Below are 21,004 nucleotides of genomic sequence, written 5' to 3' on the forward strand. Positions count from 1 at the left end.
TCAGGCCCAGAGTTCAAGCCCCACGACTGACAAAAAAAAAAAAAAGACAAAAAAAATAATAATGTTAACTTTCAAAATGCCCTGGGGAAAGTGCTGGACCAGGACCAGCGCAGGGCTGTGGGTGAATTGGCTCAGGCAGGAAGGATTCCAAGCTCCATACAGGCAGCAAGGCTTGCTGGTGAAGAATTAAAAGTGGCTTCGTTTCGAAGCAGTAACCCTTCTGTTGTCATATTAACCTTGGGCCCACCTGAATTTCAGAAACTGTCTTGTTTGTGCTGAAACTGCTAAACCATAGATTACTTGAACAAAGCTACTCTGAAGTCAGGCCCCACTTTGTACTATAGCTGGCCTTGGGTCCCCACAAACTTGAGGAGATGACCAAGCTGGCCCAAGATAAACAGACCACCAATTACTCCCTGCTAAGCTTTAACTGCTCTGGACTGTCCAGATGGCCCATTGAGACCCAGCCAGTTTGATAACTCCCTACTACCTCTTATCACCTTGGACTGCCCTGCTGACACCTCTAGTTGCTGTAAATTTGTCAGCCTGTGATTTTTTTTTCTCTCCTTCTCCTTTTGTAACTTTGTAGTTTTTGCCTTTATAAACCCTGTGACATTTCAGCTCGGGGCTCTCCTCCTAAGCTCCGCTGAGTCGGTGTGTAGGAAGAGGTCCGAGCTGCAGCCCGCCTGAATAAAGCCTTACTTTTGCATTTCGGAACGTCTGGTGGGGGCCCTGCGACGGGGGTGGGGTGGGGGAGTAATAACTGGCATCCTGGGGACACCAAATGGCTTCCACCCTGGGGCTTTCTTTGCACAACTTGCTTCAGGAATGAACAGAAAGATCTAACCCCAGACAGACGACACACCACAGTGTCACCGCACTTGACACACACACACACACAATGCTTTCTGCCTAAGCTGGCCCTTCTCACAGTTACCAACCTTATTTACTGCACGTCTGATCCAAGCCCAAAGTTACTAGGATTACAGGCATGAGTCGCCGGTGGCTGGCTTTTCAATCGTCTTTTAAGGAGCTGTACAAAGATGTTTCAACTCAACAAATCCGTTTGTAGGTCCAACGCATCTTGATCACTGCCGCCCCACCTTCCGTCATTCTCCTCCATCTTTCCCCTGATCCCCTCCACACCCTCAACTTACCTGGTTCCATTTTCACATAGGTCTGTGGAATCCAGTGACTGCATTCGCTTTGAAAGGAGGTCTGGTTCTCCACCGTGATTCCATACGGGGGTGGGGGGTGGGGGGGGCTGCAGTTTTGGCTCAGCAATGCAACCGCGAGTCTCCTGAATTGCAATGTGCCCTGCGGGAATGACAGACATGCATTCTAACTCCTGGCTGCCCCAGGTCTGCAGATCGCCACGCTTGGTCCAGACAATATGTGCAGAAGAACAGAGAGCCCAGGCTCAGGCCAGAGCAGTAAGCAGCTTATCTCTTCCCCTCCATGGAGGAATGGCTGAAGAACGGCCCTGGATTGGGCCTCATCAGCCACTGTCTGGGCTGCCTTACTTCTGTTCCACCCGAGCTATTATTTACAGCAAAGGACAAATAAGCAGTGAGTCCCGAGGTGGGGGAAGATGGACCGTCAGAGCCAGATCACCCCCTGGTGTAACGGCTGGAACTTTCTCTTGAAGGATGGTAATCGCTGACCTTGCCCTGAATTGAACAGGAAAAAGGCCGCTCACTCCTCCTCCTCGGGCAAAAAGGTGTTCAAAGAGCCTGGGACGGACACGTGCAGGAATCAGCCGACTCTCTTCCTGCTACTGCCAACAGCAAGGCTCCAAGGAGCTCTTATAAAGGGAGCAGGCCTGATCTGGCCCTTGGGTACTGGGTTCATGGTACTGTCATCAAAAAGAATTTTCAAGGGGCTGGGTAAGTGGCTCTTGCCTGTTATCCAAGCTACTCAGGAGGCTGAGATCTGAGGATCATGATTCGAAGCCAGCTTGAACAGGAAAGTCCATAAGACTCTCATCTCCAATTAACCACCGAAAAGCCAGAAGAGAAGCTGTGGCTCAAGTGGTAGAGAAGTAGAGAGTTAGTCTTTTTTTTATTTAATTTTATTTTATTTGTGAACATACTGTACAGAGGGGTTACAATTACATGGGCGGGATAATGCGTACATTTCTTGCCAAGAATTGCAGCCTCCTCCTTTGTTTACCCTTCACATCCCTTCCGGAGAGTTAGTCTTGAACACAGAAGCTGAGACAGCACCCAGGCCCTGAGGTTAAAGCCCCAGGACTGGCACACATACGCATAAACACACACACACACACACACACACACACACACTCTCTCTCTCTCTCTCTGGGCTGGTGTGGTAGAGTGCAGGACAGAATATAGGTAGGGATGAGATCAAATAAATTCAGGGGCCTGGGGAAGGAGCTAGATCCCTGGGTCAGCAAGAGGCTGGCTAGGTATTGCTCTGAGCCATCAATACTGTTACTGGCGAAGCCTGTATCAGTGTCATCCCTCCTTCCCACAGCCCAGCAAGCTTACAGCAACTCCTCCGGCCTTACTAACGGTGAGGGGAGCTCAAGGATCTGGTCTAAGGTCACAGAACTGACTAGAATTAGAATCAGATTTCCTTGCATGACAAGCAGGGTTGAACTTTAATCTGGAGACCAAGGTTTTAATTTTATTGCTACGTGAGTCACTCTAACAATTCACCTCCCTGTTCAGCGTTTTCTCTTATATTTCAAATGAAGATCTAGCTAGGTACTGCTGGCTTATGAGGCCTATAACCCTAGCTGTTCAGAAGACTGAGATCTGAGAATCACTGCTCAAAGCCACCAGGGCAGGAAAGATCTTGAGACTCTTAGCTCCAATTAATCATCTAAAAGCCAGAAGTTGAGCTGTTACTCAAGTGGTAGAGCACTAATCTTGAGTGACAAAGGTAAAGGACAATTGCCTAGGCCCTGAGTTCAAGTCTTAGTACTGATCCAACAAATGAATTGGAAGTCAAATGTAAATTTATCCAATTCTCCTGGCCCAAACCCTTCAAGGACACCTGTCACTGAGACAGTGGAAAGTCAAGGAACTCCTCACTGAAGCCTGAGCTACTATTCCAACAGGGAAAAGGAGGTCCATCTCTTGTGATGGCTTTTATACTTAGCCAGGAGGGGCTCAGGCAGGTGGTGGAGCGATGTGAACATGAATTCTGATTTACAGACAACAGTCTGAAGGTTCTTCTGGGGACAAGGGCTTGCTGAGCAGGCCCCTCCCTTTGCCCCCATAATCCTGCTTATGTCAGGAACTTTCCCCAGGCAGCTTCCTTCTTTCTGTCTCCTTCAGGCCGGTTCCCTCTGGGGTCTTCCCTGTGTGTGCAGCTGAGCTCCCGTGATCACATGAGCTGGAACTTCCCTAATCTCTGGTGCAGGACAGAGAACTGAGAGTGGAGCCTGTGACCACACAGTGCCATTTGCTAAACCCTTAGATGTCCACTCAGATCCCACGGCAGGTGTGGAGCCAGATGTCCACCAGCTTTGCCTGTAGCAAACTCACTACAACAACATTCTCTCCTCCTCCTGATCAGGTCTGCCCAGGGCCTTGAAGGCCCAGGGCAGATACCTCCCTACCTCTTGGCTAAGTTTCCACCCAGTGTCTGTGTTACCTAGGTAACTGGCACCCCTGGAAGCAGTCACCTCCCTCTCCTGCTAGGTTGTATCCTGGGCCGCCTCTGGCCACGCCTCCCCGCTGACCATAGGAGGGTCCCAGGCCCTGAGGTCATCCACATCCAATGTGGCCACGCCTTTCCCCCACCTGGCCACACCTCTTCCTGTCCTGCCCTAGATAAGTCCTGGCTTGGGGGTGGGTCTCCCCACTTGGTCATGCATCTCCACCGCATGGCAGGGGCAGCAGTTCTGTAAATAAACTTGTGTTCTCTTCGCCTGCTACCTCATGAAACCTATCTACTTAATATACCTTCCACTCCTCTCACCCCAAAATTCTCATTCCCTCTTTTTTTCCTTTTGTCAGACATGTGGCTTGGGCACTGTCCCTAAGCGTTTCTGCTCAAGGCTAGGTCTCTACCACTTTAAGCCACAGCTCCACTTCTGGTTTTCTGGTGGTTTATTGGAGATAAAGAGTCTCATGGATGGTCCTGCCTCAGTGGGCTTGAATACTAATCCTCAAATCTCAGCCTCCTGAGTACCTCTGGCTTTGACTTTTTCCCTAGGGCTAAATCTTGGGTCCCCATCACTGAGTTGTTTGTTTTCCTCTTTTGTTAGAGGTGTTGGTGTTGGTTGGTAGGGCTTGAAATTAAGGCTGAAGGCTGGTGACTCTTTTGGAGGGTTTTTCCCCCTCAAGGGTAGCAGGCTCTACCATTGAGCCACAGCTCAACTTCTGCCTTTTTTCCTTTTTTTCTGGTGGTTGTCAGGAGTTAAAGGTACCATGGGCAGCCAAGGCACTACACAGTATCCTATCATCTGAGGATTGTGGTTCAAAGCCAGCCTGGGCAGAAAAATCCATGAGACACTTACCTTGAGTCAAACACCAGAAGCAGGAAGTGGTAGCGCTCTAGCTTGAACAAAAGACCTCCAGATCCAGCCCACCCAGGACACATAGGAAAACAAGTCTCATAGACTTTCCTCCCTAGGCTGGCTTCAGGCCTCGATCCTCAGATTTCACCCAACATGAGCAGCTTGGAATACAGGTGTGAGTCTTGATTTTAAAATCTTTACTTGGCAATTTGTTGCCTACCTTTTCATTTACTGTTCTTTTTGTTGTTGTTGTTGTTAGTGGAGGCTTTATGACTTGTTACTAAAGTCCTGGCCACTCTCCCTGAGGATTTTCTTCACCTCCCTTCTATTAAGATTCACACCTTGAGCCACAGTTCAACTTCTGTTTTTGTTGTGTTCTTGTTGTTTTTGTGGAATTTTAGGGCTTAAACTCTGGGCAAGGCCACTTTGTTTTAGTATTTTTTTCCACCAGGCTTGCAGGCTCCACTACTTGAGCCACAGCTTAACTTCTTTCAGGCTTGTTTGGTGGTTAATAGGAAATAAGAGTTCCATGAATAGTCAAGAGCACTTCAGAGAGGCTTGCAATCTGAGGATTGTGGTTCAAAGGCAGCCTGGACAGGAAAGACCAAGAGACTCTTACCTCCAAATAATCACCAATAGGCAGGAAATAGCAGAACTCTAATCTTGAGCAAACCACCTTAAGCTTAAACCCCAGGACTGAGAACACACAAAACCAAGTCTCCTGGCCTTTCCTGCCCAGGCTGGCTTTGATCCACAATCCTCAGGTTTCAGACTCAGGATTACAGGTGTAAGCCAACATGATCAAATCTTCATTGACTCTTCTTTCACCTTCTTTTTCATTTATTCGTCTTTTGTGGGGGGGGGGAGAGTAGGACCTTGCCACTCATGTTCAGTTTTTCTTTTCTTTTTTCTCTTAAAACTATCTGGCTCTACAACTTGGGCCACAATTCTACTACTTTTTTTTTCTTTTTGTTTCTTAGAGCTTGAAATTAAATCCCGGTGAATCTCTTGGAGGGTTTTTTTCCTCTCTAGGGTAACAGGCTCTACTATTTGAGCCACAGGTCCACTTCTGCCTTTTTTCCTTTTTCTAGTGATTAATAGGAGATAAAGGTCCAATGGGCAGCTAAAGTCACTACACAGTATCCTAAAATCTAAAGATTGTGGTTCAAAGCCAGCCTGGGCAGGAAAATCCGTGGGAATCTGATCTCAAATGAAACGAGAGGTGGGAAATAGTAGAATTCTAGCCTTGAACCAAAGACCTCAATTTCAAGCCCACCCACAACACAAGAACAAGTCTCAGACTCGCCTGCCCAGGCTGGCATTCAACCAAGGTGGTCAGATTTCACCATGAGCAGCTTAGAATACAGGTGTGAGTCTTGAGCAGTAGAGCTGTAGCCATGAGCAAAACACCTCAAGTTTAAGCCCCAGGACCAAACACACTAAAACAAGTCTCATGGACTTTCCTGCCCAGGCTAGCTTTGAACCATGCTCCTCAGATTTAAGCTACATTAGCACTCAGGATTACAGGTGTGAGCCAACATTGGCAAATCTTCAGTTGACTCTTCTTTCACCTTTTCATTTATTTGTCTTCTTTTAATTTTTTGGCTGTTGTTCTTAGGGCCTAGCCTTCATAATCAGTTTTCTTTTTCTTTTCTCCCAAAAGTAGCTTGCTTCATAATTTGGACCATAGATCAACTGCACTCTACTTTTTGTTTGTTTTTTTTGCTTCTGCTCCTCGGGTGAGAACTCAGGTCCTGGTCACGGTCTTTTGTGTGTGTGTGTGTGTGTGTGTGTGTGTGTGTGTGTGTGCACATGCAGGGGTAGGGTTGGGGTGAGTTAGGGCTTGAATTTCAGGCTTGGTGACTCTTTCTGAGGTTTTATTGATTTACTTATTTAACTGAAGGGTAGAAGGCTCTATTATTTGAGCCACAGCTCTACTTCTGCCTTTTTTTAGTGGTTAATATGAGATAAGAGTCCCATGGGTATCCAAGGGCACTACAGAGAGGCTTGAAATCTGAGGATCACGATTCAAAGGCAGTCTAAGCAGGAAGATCCATGTGACTCTTATCTCCAATCAACCACTAATAGGCAGAAGGTAGTAGAGCTGTAGCTATGAGCAAAACACCTCAAGTTTAGGTCTCCAGACCTGAACACACTGAAACAAGTTTCATGGACTTTGCTGCCCAGGCTGGCCTTGAACCGTGATCTTCAGATTTCAGTGACCTTAGCACTCAGGATTATAGGTGTGAGCCAACATTTAAAAATCTTTAGCTCTTCTTTCGTTCACATTTTCTTTCTTTCTTTCACATTCTTTCTTTCTTTCTTTCTTTCTTTTGCTGTTATTCTTATGGCCTAGCCACTCATGCTCAATTTTTCATTTATTTTCCTTTTGAAACTAGCTTGCTCTACTATTTTGACCACAGGTAAACTACAGGCTTACTTCTTTCTCTCTCTCTCTCTCTCTCTCTCTCTCTCTTTGTAGTTCTTCTAGGTCTTGAACTCAGGTCATAGTCACTGAGATTTTTTTTTTAATTTTTTAAAAATTTGAGTGGTAGTTGTCAGGTCTTGAAATTAAGGCCTGGTGACTCTCCTTGAGTTTTTTTGGGTGGGGGCGGGGGTGGTCCTGGGGCTTGAACTCTGGGCCTGGGCGCTGTCCCTCAGCTCTTCAGCTCAAGGCTAGCGCTCTACCACTTGAGCCACAGTGCCACTTCTGGCTTTTTCATCTTATATAGTGCTGAGGAATCAAACCCAGGGGCTCATGCATGCAAGGCAAGCACTCTACCACTGAGCCACCTTCCCAACCCCTCTTTAAGGTTTTATTTATTTATTTTTACCTTAATGGTAGCAGGGAGTTTAACTACTTAGGCCACAGCTCAACTTCTGCATTTTTTTGTGGGTTGTTAATAAGAGATCAGAGTATCAACAGTAAGCTAAGAGCATTACAGAGAGGACTGAAATCTGAGGATTGTGGTTCAAAGCCAGCCTGGGCAAGAAAGTCCATGAGACACTTATCTCTAATTAACCACCAATAGGTAGGAAGAAGTAGACCTCTAGCCATGAGCAAAATATAACACGTTCCAGCCCCAGTACTGAACACAGTGAAATAAGTCTGTACTTTATTGCCCAGGCTGGCTTTAAACCACAATTCTCAGATTTCTGCAACCTGAGCAGATTGACAGTTTTGAGCCATGATTTAGGAATCTTTAATTTGCTCCTCTCTTCTTCACCTTCCTTTTCATTTATTGTCCCCTCCTTTTTTTTAGTTCATGTCCTTTTTTGTTGTTAGGGCCTAGCCACTCACTCTAGGATTGATTGATTTATTAATTTATTTATTTTGTCAGTTGTGAGGCTTGAACTTGGTGCCTAGGCGCTGTCCCTGAGCTCTTCTGCTCAAGGCGGGCATTCTACCACTTTCAGCCACAGTGCCACTTCCACTTAATTGGAGAAAACAGTCATCTGGGGACTTTTCAGCCTGGGCTGGCTTCGAACTGTGATCCTCAGCTCTAAACCTCCTGAGTAGCCAGGATTACAGGCATGAGCCAGAGGTGCCTGTGTTTTAGATCAAAACTAGCAGGCTCTACAATTTGGGCCACACTACTTCACTGTCCATGAGATTTTGGGGGTTCTTTTTGGTTTTTGCTCAAAGCTTTCAGGAACAAAAACTCAACTCCTGAATTTTGTTTTGTTTTGGGTATTTTGTTTATTTCAAAGCTAGCAGGCTCTACTACTTGAGCCTCAACTCAACTTCTACCTTTTTTGGTGGTTAATAGCAGGTAAGAGTCCCATGGGAAGCCAAGGGTACTACCTAGCAACCTAAAAAGCTAAGGATTACAGTTTGAAGCCAGTTTGGGCCAGAAAGTCCATCAGTCTCATCTCCAATTAACCACAAGAGGCAGGAAGTAGTTTTAACCTTGAGCAAAAAACCTCAAATTCAAGCCCATGTCTGGCACACACAAAAAGAAGTCTTTTGGACTTTCCTGCTCAGGCTGGCTTCGAACTGTTATCTTTAGATTTCAGCTTGGATTAGAGGTATGAGTCTATATTGTAAAACCTTTAATTGGCTCTTCTCTTCTTCACATACACTTATTTGTTTATTCTTTGTAGGTTCTCTGGCTTGTTTTTAGTGCCTCACCAATCTTGCTAAAGGCTAGCATGCTCTATGACTTTAGCCACAGCTCCACTTTGGTTTACTTATTTTTGGTGGTTAGTAGGGGGTAAATGGCTTACATTAGGATACAATCCCACAGGGTCCTGAATTATGCTGATCATGATTCAATGTCAGCGGGCAAGAAAAGTCCAGAGACTCTTATTAACCTCCAAAAGACCGGAAATGGTTGAGGGCCACCTTTAAAAAAAAGTTGTAGTTCATATCCCACAACTGAACACACACACACACACACACACACACACACACACACACACACACACACACAAATGGTCTTGTCCTGGCTGGATTGGAATGGTGAGCCTCAATATCAGTGTTTTGAGTAGCTAGAATTACAAGTGTGATCCGCTGTTTTATCATTTTTACTTGACTCTTTATGCTTCTCTTCCACTTTTTTATTTATTGTGTGGTTGTCTTAGTGCTAGATCTCTATTTTTCACTTTTTTTCTTAGCTTTTTCATAACTTTTCTTGCTCAAGGCTGCTGCTGTACCACGTCAGCCACAACTCCACTTCTGGCTTTTTGCTGATTAGTTGGAGATAACAGGCTCCTGGACTTTCCTGCCTACACTGGCTGTGAACCCCAAGCCTCAGATTTGAAGATACTCTTAGTGCCCTTGGCTTCCTGTGGGACCCTTAGGAAAAGGGGGTAGGACAGAAGTTGATCTGTGGTTCTAGCCTTGAATTAAAAAAAAAATACTTGGAAGTCTAGTTTTGTCTCTAATTGTACACACTGTTGATTCATGCAAACAAAACAAACAAAAAACAGAAAACAACTTAAGGACAGTCAGCAGGTAACGATGACTCCTGAACTCATGACCAGGTAATGATTCCTGAACTCATCCCCCATGGCCTTTTTTAGATGTAGATGGTCGTTTGTGTCAGCTGAGGAGACATTAAAGAACAAGGCTTTAGAGGTCAGTTACACAGGACTCAGCAATCAGGATCCATTGGCAAAGCTTTTCAGAGAATGACTGAGAACTCACTCCTCACCATTCCAAAATGGTTCTTAGCTCTGGGCAAAGGAAAGAGAGATGAGAAGGAAGGAATATGGGAAAACTAAGAGGCTCAAACAAGGTAGGTAATGTTAACTTAAGTAAAACGTAGGTATACAGTGTGCAATCCAGAAAAGGACATGCCTTCTATGCTTGGATCCCAGTTAATTTAGCTAATAAAACAAACCAATGGTGTGGAGTAGACCAATTATTGTATTTACTGAAAAGGAGGCACACGACAGGCAAGTTAGTTTCACAAAGGAGTGAAAAGGTTTGGCTCTGCTTAGGTGGAGGACTGAGATGTGCAGACGTTCCCCAAGAAGGATCCCACTGACATCACATCTTCAGATGCATGCTGGGCACCCGTGGCTCATGCCTGTAATCCTAGCCACTCAGAAGGCTGAGAGCTGAGGATTGTGGTTTGAAGCCATCTGGGAAAAGAAAGTCTGTGAGACTTTTTTTTTTTTTCAGCCCAAGAATATTCCTATTCATTGCTAACCACACCCGAGCTAAAGAAAACTAGAAAACACAGAGACAGGTGTAGAGGAAAAAGAAGAAAATCAGTGGGGAGCCAGGGTCCCAAAGCTCACTGGCACTTGGGCCCCAGGTCCCACAAGCAAGCCTATTTATTTGAGTTCACACTGGGAAGGTTACCATGGATACAGACAAAAAAATAAAGCATCTATATTACAATCAGAGCCAATTACAATCAGAGTGAGTGAGAAACACTGGTTCCTTTAAGAAAGGAGACTGCAACACAGGGAAAGTCCAGACATGTAGTTCACCTTGTCTAGCCTCCTAGGTTTAGCTGTCAGCAATTTCACCCAGCTTTCAAGGCCTTTAAAGCACTATGGAATGGGGCCATAGCCTAACCCCCTCCAGAGCTGTGTTTTAATCCTTCCATGGCCAGCTCTCCGCTTTCTGATGCTATTGAGGTGGCATTCCAACCTCTCAAACCTTTTCCAGCCTCACATCTCAGCTTCAGAATTCCCTGCACCTATTAATGTTAATAGCACAGTAAAAAAAGAAAAAAAAAGAACATTAGACATTTAAAAGAAATAACTGACTACATTCTTTCGTCAAGTACAAGAAACTGAGCACCACTGCTTTAAGTCACTAATAACACTTTTTTAGATGTACTTTCACAGGCTTCCTGTGAAATTTCATAAAGTTTCCTATAGAGTCCTTATAGTAAAGTGTCTTTTTGCCTCCCATTTTTATTGAATTTGCACAATACGTAGTACTTAAGACCATTTCACCTCATAATTAAAGTTTATCTTGTAAGTAAATACTTGTGAGACTCATCTCCAATCAAATGTCAAAAAAGCCAGAAGTGGAGCTATGGCTTAAGTGCTATAGTGAAATCCTTGAGCAAAAGCAGCTCAGAGGCAGTGTCCAGGTCCAAAGTTCAAGCTCTAGGTCTAGAACACACACACACACACACACACACACACACAGATGATAATGTCTATCAAGGTCTTCCTTAGGATGATCCTGGTGATGTCAGCCACTGTCTCAAGATTCTGTCTCTCTTCCATGCATTTGTGGTAGTAGACAGCAGAGTCGCTGTAGTATAACATGTGTCTAAGACCTGTCCATTAGCAAAGGCTGTCATGTAACATATCCAACACAATGTCCAGCTCTCTTGATGGTAGATCTGCACATCTTGGGACTTGATGGGACCCATGTACTCTTCAGCTGGCTTTCCCATCCTCTGTGCCTCCTGCTGCAATGATTCACCGTCCACACCAAAGTGGCTTACATAACCTCTCCCAAATTATCTGAATCCTGGATGCCTGAGATGTCACGAAGACACTCTGTGGGTATTCCCCTCTCTGACAGGCCATTTTAACTCCTATGCTCTCCTCACAGATGTGGACAAGGGTCTCTGAGAGACTACAGTGCCCGACCTTGGAGCCATCTAGCTTCAAGTGTCTCTAAGCTTTGGGAAGTCATGCAGTCAAGGGTCTAGGTTAGGAATATGGGGGTATGCACACCCCCTCCCTCTGGAGGTTTTCCTGTATGTCCTCTTGGGCAGTGCACAGAAGCAGGGTCTCTGAAAGGGAACTTGTATGGTCATCTCTGTCCGGCTTGGTCCAGACAACATAGAAACCACTTTCCCATCCCTTCCATGGTTTTGACACGCTCCATGTGATCCGTGCTGAACTGCTCTCAATGCAACAACAATGTAGAGGTCACAACTGAGTGTTGTGTGGATAGCTGTCCAGGCTTGGGATGAGTCCCATGCCATGCTGGACCCACAACTCCATGCTGGGAAAGTGAGAGGAAGATTAGCTGGCTTGTGTCTGAGTCTGAACGAGCCCAGTAGGTGCTGAGGCCTCCTCTTCATGTCCAAAGGATAACGTGGCATGGGCAGGGCCAACCATCACCAAAACACTGACCCTTGGCATTATCTCCAGCATCTCCCTGACAACACAGACTTCTGATCTGAGGATCACAGTTTGAAGCCAGCCTGGGCAGGAGAGTCCATGAGACTCTCATTTCCAACCACCAAAAAGGCCAGAACTGGAGCTGTGGCTCAAGTGGTAGAGCAGTAGCTTGGAGCCAAAAAAAAAAAAAAGCATAGAGGGAAAAGCCAGGCCAAGCATGAGCCTGAGCCCCAGGACCAGCCTGCATGTACACACACACACACACACACACACACACACACACACACACACACGCACGCAGCTTCCTGCCAGATTTTTCCATGAAATGGTTGGAGATCTCTCTTTACACTGGTGTGCCCAGGTATTCACTCCAGAACTGTGGAAATTGCCTCTCATTCACCTACAGGTCCATTGGATCAGGTTGTGAACTTTGCAGCCTGCTTCCTCTACTCCTTTTCTGAGATGAGTCCCATAGCTCAACACAGCTGTCCATACTCTTCTAGATGCTGATTAGGGTCTAGGGGCCTGCATTCACACGCCAAATGGAAAAATAAACATGACCTGAGATCCTCTGCTTACTTTGAGGACCAGCTTTCCAGGCAGTGGCAGCTCCCTGTGAAGCCAGGCTCAGTGAAGTGTGGAGGGCTGGAGTCCTTCTGAGGAAGAGCAGAGAGTGGAGGAAGACAGAGGAAGTGGGAAAAGACGATCTACCTTCCCATGTTTCCTTGCAGTTCCCGATCCACAGCATAACCTTTGCTAATTGCTCTGCTGTGTGTGTGTGTGTGTGTGTGTGTGTGTGTGTGTGTGTGTGTGTGAATGTGTGCATGTGTGCATGTGCACAGTGGTTCTGGGCCCTGAATTCAGGGCCTGGTCACTATCCTGAGCTTTCCTGCTCAAGGCTAGTGCTTTACCACTTGATACCACTTGAGCCACTGATCCACTTCTGGCCTCTTAGGTAGTTAAATGGAGAGACCAGTTTCAGGGGCTTTCCCATACAAGCTGGCTTCCAACCACAATCCTCAGATTTCAGCGTCCTGAGTCGCTAGGATTTACAGGTACCTGGCTATTGTGTTTGTTTTAAGCCACTACTTTAGCAGCAACAGTCAGAATGCCCAGATACTGCCCTTGTCCTTGTGGTGAACAGTCTCAAATAAAAGTTGCATATAAAGGGCCTGCTGAGAAGCTAGGATTACAGGTGTGAGGCATCAGAGCTAGGCTGCGGTGCTGTATTTTCATCTGGTCTCCGCCGGCCTTGGCCCCCTGGTGGTCTCACTGGGGACTGCAGGGAGGGCAGGTATCCATTTCTATTCCCTGGCTTGACTGGTTTGGGGGATTCAGCTGGGCAGGTTCCACTTTCTCTTTCAGGAGCACTGCAGCCCTGAGGTGAGTCCAACTCCAGGGCTTCCTGCCTCTGTCTGAGACCACGACAGCCCAGCCCAGAGTCAGAGCCTCCTGAGTCAGAACCTGCCGCCTCCCCACTGGGAGCCAGGTGCTGGGGTGGGACTGGCCAGCCCTGGGCAATGCTGACATTAGATGGAGTGCGGCCAGACCCCTCCCAGAGCTTCAGATAGGAATCACAGTGTCCAGCTAGATGTTCTTGCTTATTTGCTCACTTGCTCCTCCTGCACACTTATCTCAGTCACAGATGTTTCCTCCACTAAGGGGCGCATCTACCCTGCCCCCACAAAGCCTTCAGACTCCAGTTCCGGAGGTGTTCTGGGCTCTTCCCTGCTGCAGCCCATGTCACGTGTCACAGACAGACCAGGAAAGGACCCTGGGAACTCTGCGGCCATGCAGAGAGTGCTGGTGTGCACAGTGTCAGGCAACTGTGACTCAGAATCCTGACTTGTAACGAGCCCATCAGAGTTCAGTGTAGGACTCAACTGACTCGACAACTCCCTGTCCAGATGAGATTTCTAGCTTATGCCACTGTGAATAGAGGCAAAGAAGGGGAGCAGAGATCAGCCAGCAGATTCCACCAGAAAGGGGCAGCCTCTACCTTCTACAAAGACAAACTGAATCCTGTGAGCAGTTTCTTTGGAGCCTTCTGACAGATATCCACAGTAAAAGAGCCATTTCTGCAGGGCGAGGGTGGCTCATGCCTCTAATCCTGTCTACTCAAGGAGGCTGAGATCTGAGGATGGTGGTTCAAAGTCAGCCTGGGCAGGAAAGTCTATGAGACTCTTAGTTCCAATTAACTCTAATTAACCAGCAAGAAGCCAGAAGTAGAACTGTGGCTTAAGTGGTAGAGCACTAGCCTCGAGCTAAAAAGTTCAGGGGCAGTGCCCAGGCCCTAAGTGCAAGCTGCAATCCCCCCCAAAAAACCTAACTTGGTAGTCCAGAGATTCCTCTTCTCTCTAGGTGGTCTAGATAAGCCACTATTGAGTTTTCTGTAATTCTAGAATATTCCAAGCACTGTAGCCAATTCTGATCCTGAGAATTTGTTCCCATGTTAAAAATAAAAACATTCCAGTTTACACTCCATTTGCATGTGATAGTACACGCCACCCTCTTTTTCAAGCTTTGGCTTTCATTGGAGGAGTCATAATATCAGGTATACGTAGAGAAGAGGCTGCTGCCATAAATGCAGCAGCTGCTGCGTCTCTGTGGAAGGTGAGCTGGGCTGTCTCTTCCTGGCTGTGAGGGTTCCCTAGCCCTCTTTCCTCAGTTCACATTCATGAACTTCCTTCCCCAGAGAACTCCTGTGGTCTGACCCTGGGACAAAGCAATGACATTCTAGAATGCCCTGCCACTCATTGCCATCACTTTCTGATCTCATGTTTTTCAAAATTCAAGAGACTCACCGTTGCTGGCTCACCCTCTTCTTCTCCACATTTCTTAGTTGCCTTTCTCCTTGGTGATATCTATTCAGAGAAATCTTCTAGCCTATCCATGTTCCTGAGCAGAGTAATGTGGTTACTGGGCCTGTGTCATTAGTTCACATGGTGGCTAGAACAATGCTGTGGTTACCAGGACAGGCAATGTGATTTCAAGACTGGAAATGGAATTATGTCAACTATGAAGTTGCCATTTGGGAAGATGATGAATGAAAGTCTCTGAGGAGGGCTGACTTTTTTTTTTTTTCAGTTGTGGAGCCTGAACTCTGGGCCTGGGCACTGTCCCTCAGCTCTTCAGCTCAAGGCTAGCACTCTACCACTTGAGTCACAGCGCCACTTCTGGCTTTTTCTGCTTATGTGGTGCTGAGGAATCGAACCCAGGGCCTCATGCATGCAAGGCAAGCACTCTACCACTGAGCCACCTTCCCAGGCCCCCCCAATAATTTTTTTAATTGAACTTAGGGGTTGGGATCTGTCTCTGTTTTCTTTTTTCCCCCCTCAAAGTTAGTGCTTTACCACAGCTCCACTTTTAGATTTTTGGTGATTAATTGGAGACAACTGAATCATGATCCTCAGATCTCACCCTTCTAAGTAGCTAGATTTACCTGGATTACCCAGTAAAGTTTTAGTCAAAGCCATCACAGTGTTAGTCAAATTCTTGGGATTTCATTAAGTCACAAATACAATAGTCAATTCCCTTGAATACATAACATACCTCCTGTGAACAAGGACATTCTCAACATGATCACAGCACAACCACTGAAGTCAGGGATTTGAAACATCCATACATTACTACTGTCCATATTCCCCTCAAATTAGAGTATCACACACTGCATCTGGCTCTTAGGCCTCGCTGGTTGCCTAGAACTGGCTACAATAGTTTCTGCTTTTACTTTGGTGACTGAAAACTTGAAGACTAGGAATTACTTTGTTCATTTTCCCTCAATTTTGGTCTCCTCGATGTTTTCCCTTATTTTTTTAATCTATTTTTAACTTGAAATGATAGTGTGTTCATGCCAGAGCAACCTAAGTAGTAGCATATAATTTTTATTTGAATTATTTGCTTTAAAATAATTTACTACTTTTAAACTAAAGGGGCACATAAGCATCATTTTAGAGAAAAACAAAAGTTATACATGTATTTCCATGCCACATACACTTGGTTGAAACTTCTGGAATGAAAGGTTCTGGACAGGAGTGGAGCCTGGCATAGACTCAAGCCCCAGGCATCCCCCAGGAGTTGGTGGAGAACTGGATTCCCTAAAAAAGACAATCTGGTCAGACTTAACCCGTTGTTCTCTGAGAAAGAGAAGTTCCAGTGTGACCGCTGCTCACCACAGTGACCCAGGGCCCAGTGGCAGGATGCCTGCCCTGTGCCCTGACAAGTCCCACCTGGGAGAGCATCTGTCCTGCCTCCAGGCCAGTTCAGGCCTGCCATCGTATACAACAACCCTTGTTTCCTCCTCTAACAAGCAGCTCAGTATCCAACCACCATGGGAACCCAGTCCGAGAGGCACAATGGAGGGGAAGCTGCCGAAGCAAGCGTTTGGAAAGGAGCAGAGATCACAGCAGGCAAAGCAGCCATGAGGATGTGTCTGCAAGGAGTCCTTAGCTGGATTCAGCAAAGAGAGGCCGGCGCAGGTGGGCGGAGCACTTCCACAAAGCTGCCTGTAGTGGATAGATGGCTTCTGATTTGACATCGACAACAGAATAAGGGACTGCAAGTTCAATGAATAGTCTCTGGCCAGAGAAACAAGGTCAAACGCTTAAGTTTCTGCACTTCCAGTGGTTCCTGGTATTTCCAGCTGAGTGGACACCTTTCTGTGACCAGTGGGTGCCACCCCACCTTCTGCGGAGTCTGCGTGAGAGATCGTGTTGGACAAAGAGCTTCAAGGAAGCATGCCCCCAGGAAGGGGGTGTTGGTTCAAGGCTTCCCATACACTTGGCTGCACCTTTATAGCCTCTACCTTTATTCTTACTATATTATTCTTGGCTGTACATTCATTGCCTTTATTCTCGTTTTGGCTATTTTTCTATTGATCCACGAACAGAGCATGTTGTATTTTTTCCAGTCCAATAGAGACGGCTTCTCTAAGTAATAAAGACTAAGACCAAAGATCAAATGTGGGCAATGCCCCAATCAATCTATCATCTGATGTTACGTTGCCTCCAGAAACTCCTACAACTTCACAAGCAGTTTTGCAGCTCACGCATAGTAAATATAGAGACTTAAAATTTCCAGATATGTCCAACAGATAAAATCAATGAATTAAACTAAGTTAGAAAGAGTTATCCCAGTAGTTCAGAGAGTTCTAAAAAGAAGGGCCCTCTGATTATAAAAGAAAAAGAAAGATTCTCCCAACAGTTATGATTAAGTTTAGTCCAACTTACGTTATAGGGAATAGATGGTGTTTTCACACAGAATATAAAGTCAGTAACATATTTCCTGAACCAACCAAGAACCATTTCCTTATACAGGAGCTTATAAAGATAAAAATAAAAAAGTATAATGTAAGTACAGCCCTGTCTTAGGTTTGTTAATGATTAAACATAAAAAGGCTGAATAGATGACGTATTCTATTAAACAATATGCTAGACTTGTTTCGCACCACTTAGCTTAAACAGTTGGTGGGATAGTCATCAATTTTCATGTAATTCATCAATGCTTTGCCTTTAAAAAATTGATTAAGCGCTTAAATAAACAAAGAATCTATGTCACAATCACACACTGTATAAAAATGTTAATTCTCCTCAATAAAGATACACTCAGATGCAACTCTTTTGAGTCTGTGTCTGTTTGTCACTTCGCCGACTCCTTTGCCCACCTATCCTGAGATCCCTGTCCCGTCGGTCCCAGTGCTCCAGCCGAGCTGGTCCGTCGCAATGTAGTCTAACCTAAATTCCACATTTTGTAATTTGCCTTTTAGTAAATCATCAGTATCTTTTCATATAAAATGCCTGTAACTTCTTTTTTTGGGGGGGGGTCCGGTCATGGGGCCTGAACTCTGGGCGTGGGCGCTGTCCCTCAGCTCTTCAGCTCAAGGCTAGCACTGTACCACTTGAGCCACAGCGCCACTTCCGGCTTTTTTCTTTTTTGCTTATGTGGTGCTGAGGAATCGAACCCAGGGCCTCATGCATGCAAGGCAAGCACTCTACCACTGAGCCACCTTCCCAGCCCCTGTAACTTCTTTATTTTAATACTTCACATCATCCCAGTATGTGATTGTATTATAACTCCTCCCTTCCTTCTTTCTTCCTTCCATTCCTTCCCATCTTTCCCTCCTTTCTGTCCTATCCACTTAAACGCAGGGCCTCAAGCATGTGAGGTAGGTGCTCTACCAGCTGAGCCACACACTTCACTGTTTTTGCTTTAGTCATTTTTGTAGTAGTGTTTTATGTTTATGACCAGGCCAGCTTGGACCATAATCCTCCTTTTTACCCTTTCTGAATAGAGATAAAAAGCACAATGCACTGGGTTCAGATATTGATTGAGATGCAGTTTATGAATACTTTGCCTAAGCTGGCCTTAAATCATAATCCTCTGTGTCTCAGTCTCTTCAGCAGCTAGGATTACAAGTGCAAGCTACCATGCCTGGCTCAAATTTCTAACTACTAAAACATATTAACAAAGTTTTAATAATTTTAAATGTTGAATTTGGGACAGTGGGTGCTTTCACTTGCCTAGTTTCAAATTTCACCAAAAAAACCCAAATATTAACCTTTGATTTCTTAGAATTCATAAAATAAACAGATAAAATTTTTAAAAAAACTATTTAAAGAAAAAAGCCAAAAAGAAAGCATCCTTACAACCATAACTTTGGATTTGACACCTTGCCAAAATTGTTTTACATCATAGTTGTTTTTTACGGAGTGTGTATTCCAACATCTACGGCCAAACAGTCTATAACCACAGGAGAAAAAGCCAGGCTATAGGCCAACACACCAAGGGAAGGGAGGGTCCAGAGGCCTTGTAGGTGGCCATGTCCCAACATTTTACCTGAAGGGTTAGGGCAGCTTAAATATAGGGGGGGAAAAAGCAGAGAAATAGGAAAAATATATTAATATTCCAAATGTGTGGAATCAAAGAGTGGGTAAAAGTAGTATAACACTAACAATGGGTATTAGAACAAACATCTTCTAGTGTTAAAAAAATAAGAGCAACAAATTACAGTTCAAGAGCATCTTGGAGAATATTGATTTCAAGGAGACGCAGCAAATATGGTGTCATGTAATCAAAAAACCAAAACCTAGCCAATGTCTTTTCATTCTATTATAGCACTAGTGATTTCATTCAACAAACTGATAAGGATGATCGCCCCAACACAAAAGAAAAATAAAAATCAAACTGCTGCTGTCTAAAACACAAAGTATCTTATACTTCGAGAAGATTGCCCTTCCTGTGCATGGCTGACATTTTACGTACTGATCACTAATAGGAAAGAGTTCTGAAACAGAACAGGGATAACGACTTACCCCTTTTAATCGCACTCAAATTAGAAATCACTGTTCTATGAGGCTGGCTGAAACAAACCAGTTCTTACATTTCTATCCATTCATGTAGAAAGTACCAGCTGTTTGCCATCTTCAGTTTGCAAAGGACATAAATTAAACAGTATACTGGAAAGATTTTGCTCTCTTCTGCTGATGTGCTAAAGAGGGTCTATTTCTGTCTCCAAGCCTGGGTGAGATTCTACAGCAGCAATTCACCTCTATGTTGAAAGAACAAAAGCATTAGCTCTCTCTCTCTCTCACGCACACACAAGCATTCTGGAATCAGTTATTGATGACCAAGGGTCTGGTTTATTACTTGTAAAATAATTTCATTGTTCCTCCTTTGTGTGTGCCAGGTCTGGGGCTTGAACTCAGGGCCCCTTGCTTTCCCTTGGCTTTTTCCCTTAGGGATGATACTCTGCCAGTTAAGCCATTCCTCTACTTCTGGGTTTATCACTGCTGAATTGTAGACATCTTCCTGCCTGGGCTGGTCTGTAGTCATGATCCTCAGATCTCAGCCTCCTAAGCAGTGAAGATTATAGGCATGAGCCACCAATGACTGGGTTACTTGTTCCTTTGATAAAAATCCAAATGGCTACAGCATGGTTTAACAGAGAGTTTGAATCCTTTTCTGAGCCTTAGAAAAATCCATGAGACTCTTACCTCCAGTTAGCCACCCAAAAGCTGGAAGCCAAGCTCTGGCTTGGCTCACATAGTAAAGTATCAGCCTTGAGAGTAAAAGCCAAACAAGAGCACAAGGCCTTGAGATCCAACCCCAGTACTGGCACAGGGGAACAAAAATCTCTGCTCTCTTTCTGTCTCTAGCTATAGATGGTTTGATCTCTACACCTATCTGAACAGCACACAACTGGCTCAAGGTATGTATGTGCAAATGTGGGTAATACGAATGAACAAACAAATCCTCATCCTCCTTCAAAACAGTGGTGAGGTAAGACTTTCATGTTCTTATAAGCCAACCGAAAACTAAAAGTAAAAAACAAGAGAAGGAAGCAGCACCACGGTACCACCCCGGAGGGAAGGTCGGCAGGAACTAAGACGTCATTTCAGAAGGCAGCCTTTGGCATCGCGCCCTGGTACTACCCAGCCATCTGTCATCTTTAAGCCTTAGCTGAGCAACAGAGTGGGGAAAAAACATCCTCGCACGTTAGGAAAGAAGAAAAAGAAAAAGAAAGAAACCCTGGAGCTGTCCAGCCCAGCTGAGCTGAGAGGGTGGGTGCAGTGCGGTTTCCAGAGTGATCACAATGGTGATCACCAGTCCCGAGGTGCTGTGGGTATCACTCGCACTGTCCATCACCAAGAGCCAGCTCTTTCCAGGCTCAATCGTCTCAGGCCTGCGGCAGACCCCCAACTCCACCCCCGGCCCATTTGGCACACTGTCAGTCCAGGCCACTGGGCAGAGAGACTCACCGCTCCCACCCCAATATTCAGACAGGATTCACAGCTCCACAAGCTGTGGGGATGATGCATCACTAGGCCCCCATTATGCACAGGACACTGGCCATACAACCCCAAGTTGGGACCCCTTTCTTAAAAGACACGAACAGGGGATACCCAAGTCAGTGCAGCAGTGGGCACTGCCAGAGAAAACTTTCAGGGGCAAGAAGACTTTAGTGAC

This window comes from Dipodomys ordii, unplaced genomic scaffold, assembly GCF_000151885.1.
Source record: "Dipodomys ordii isolate 6190 unplaced genomic scaffold, Dord_2.0 Scaffold10, whole genome shotgun sequence".
Lineage (NCBI taxonomy): Eukaryota > Metazoa > Chordata > Mammalia > Rodentia > Heteromyidae > Dipodomys > Dipodomys ordii.